We start from the raw sequence: 3,278 nt of genomic DNA on the forward strand, positions 1-3,278 counted from the left end.
GCCTGCCTGATTGCCCCTAACCACGTCTGCCTGCTAACCTCATCACCCCCCTAACCACTCCCCTGCCACCCTGATCAACACCTAACTGCCCTCCCCTGCCAGCATGGCCATCCCTAACTGTCCTTCCCTATAGGTCTGGTCTCCCCACTCCCCTGCAACTGCCCTCCCTTGCAGGCCTGGTTCCTCCTAACTGCCCTTCCCAGCTGGCCTGATCATCCACAACTGCCCTCCCCTGCTGGCCATCTTGTGGTGGCCATCTTATGTCCACATGGGGGTGGCCATCTTTGACCATATGGGGGCAGCCATCTTGTGTATTGGAGTGATGGTCAATTTGCATATTACCACTTTATTGTATAGAACTAGAGGTCCAGTGTACAAAATTTGTGCATGTGTAGGAACCCTAGGCCTGGCCAGCAATCAGGGCGAATAGGGCCTTCCGGCTTCCAGCTGGGGCCTTCCTGCCAGCTGCTAGCCAGAGCCTACCTTCCCTGGCTGGGGCCTTTCTTAGTTCCACACCACCCTTAGTTCCACGCCACCAGGAGTTCTATTGCTTGCTATGATGTGCACACATCATAGCAAACAATAGAACTCCTGGTCGAACTCCCACAGGGGCACTTTAAATGTTAGCTTTATATATATATAAATATATATATATACAAATCATTTTTTATACCTTAATCTATAGCTTACATTTTCAATTTCTAGGAATCCTTTAATTAGTTGAAATTCTCTGTTTTAATAGATTTATAAATTTTTCTTTATGGTTTGTACTCTTTTGGGTTTTGTTTAAAAAATCTTTCTAGCCCTGACTAGTTTGGCTCAATGGATAGAGCATTGGCTTGTGGACTGAAGGGTCCTGGGATTGATTCTGGTCAAGGTTATGCACCTTGGTTGTGGACATATCCCCAGTAGGGGGTGTGCAGGATGCAGTTGATCTATGTTTCTCTCTCATAGAAGTTTCTAACTCTCTATCCCTCTCCCTTCCTCTGTAAAAAAAATTAATGAAATACATTTAAAAATAAATAAAAAATCCTTTTATATACCAAGGTATAAACTTAGTCTTCTATATTATATTTGTAAAGGTTGCCTTTTCCTTTATTTTATTTATAAAGTTTCTTAGTATAAATCTTTTGTATAAGATAAAGAAGAGGTGTAATTGTGTGTGTGTGTGTGTATGTGTGTGTGTGTGTGTTTATGTGTGTGTACAATATGAGAAAGCTATCCTTTATTAGTGACAGTCATTAATTAGGTTATTATATAGTAGGTAGGGAGTCATTGCTCTTAATTAACATAGTTTTTTAACAATTTTTGGTTTATGATAACACAAAGATCTATTTGGAATCTTAATCTTCTTCATTAGTAGGGCTCTTTTTATGTTTCCCTTATTTTTTATTCTTATTTTATTATTTCTGTATTTGTATTTTTATTCTGTCATTTTTCACTTACATTTTAAGTTGAATACTTAATAATTTTATACTTATAAATCTTAAGGTTTATAACTTTTCCTATATGTACTGGACTTGGGTGCATACTACAAATTTTGATATATAGTAGTATCATCATTCAGTTTTTGTTGTTTTCTTTATTTATGTATATGTTCCTATTTTTATGGCAGGAGCAATACTTAAAAAGTTGATATATATTGGGTTGTATTATGTATAAATATTATTTTTTAAATCTTTATTGTTGAGATTATTACATATGTCCCTCTCCCCTTCCCCCATAGCTCCCCTCCATCTGGTTCCTAACCCACCCCAGGCCCTTGCCCCCTATTATCTGTGTCCATAGGTAATAAGATCTTTGTCTAATTTCTTCCCACAACTCCCACACCCCCTTCCCTTTGAGAATCATCAGTCTGTTCCATTTCCATGCCCCTAATTCTACTCCATTCACCAACTTATTTTGTTCATCAGATTTTTTTAAAAAATATTTAATTGATTTGATTGATTTTTTACAGAGAGGAAGGGAGAGGGATAGAGAGTTAGAAACATCGATGAGAGAGGAACATCGATCAGCTGCCTCCTGCACACCTCCCACTGGGGATGTGCCCGCAACCAAGGTACATGCCCTTGACCGGAATCGAACCTGGGACCTTTCAGTTCCCAAGCCGACGCTCTATCCACTGAGCCAAACCGGTTTTGGCTTCATCAGATTTTTTTAAAAAAATATATTTTATTGATTTTGTACAGAGAAGAAGGGAGAGAGATAGAGAGTTAGAAACACCGATGAGAGAGAGTCATCAATCAGCTGCCTCTTGCACACCCCCTACTGGGGATATGCCCGCAACCAAGGTACTGCCCTTGACCGGAATCGAACCCGGGACCCTTCAGTCCCCAAGCCAACGCTCTATCCATTGAGCTAAACCGGTTTCGGCTTCATCAGATTTTTTATTGGTTAGATTTTTAGATTCAGTCATTGATAGATATGTATTTGTTGCCACTTTGTTGTTCATATATGTTATCTTTATCTTTTTCTTCTTCTTTCTCTTCTTAAAGAATACCCTTCAGCATTTCATATAATACTGATTTGGTGGTGATGAACTCCTGTCAAGAAGCTCTTTATCTGACCTTCAATTCTAAATGATACCTTTGCTAAGTAGAGTAATCTTGATTGAAGGTCCTTGCTATTCATCACTTTGAATATTTCTTGTCACTTCTATCTGGCCTGCATAGTTTCTGTTGAGAAATCAGCTGACAGTCGTTGGATAGGAAACTAACTTTTTTTCTCTTGCTGCTTTTAAGATTCTCTCTTTGTCCTTTGCCCTTGGCATTTTAATTATGATGTGTCTTGGTGTGGTCCTCTTGTTTGGAGTTGTCTGTGCTTTTGGAGCTTGTAAGTCTATTTCTTTCACCAGGTAGGGAAAGTTTTCTGTCATTATTTCTTCAAATAGGTTTTCTTTTTTTTTTCTTTTTTCTTTTTTTTTTTAATAGAAATAATCTCTCTCTTTTTAAAATATATTTTATTGATTTTTTACAGAGAGGAAGAGAGAGGGTTAGAGAGCTAGAAACATCGATGAGAGAGAATCATCGATCAGCTGCCTCTTACACAACCCCTACTGGGGATGTGCCTGCAACCAAGGTACATGCCCTTGATTGGAATCGAACCCGGGGCCTTCCAGTCCGCAGGCCGATGCTCTATCCACTGAGCCAAACCGGTTTCGGCTCAAATAGGTTTTCAATATCTTGCTCTCTCTTCTTTTGGCACTCCCATAATTCGGATGTTGGTATGTTTAAAGTTGTCCCAGGGCTCCTTACACTATCTTCATATTTTTGGTTTCT

The sequence above is a fragment of the Pipistrellus hanaki genome, assembly GCF_964339955.1.
Source record: "Pipistrellus hanaki genome assembly, chromosome: 15".
Lineage (NCBI taxonomy): Eukaryota > Metazoa > Chordata > Mammalia > Chiroptera > Vespertilionidae > Pipistrellus > Pipistrellus hanaki.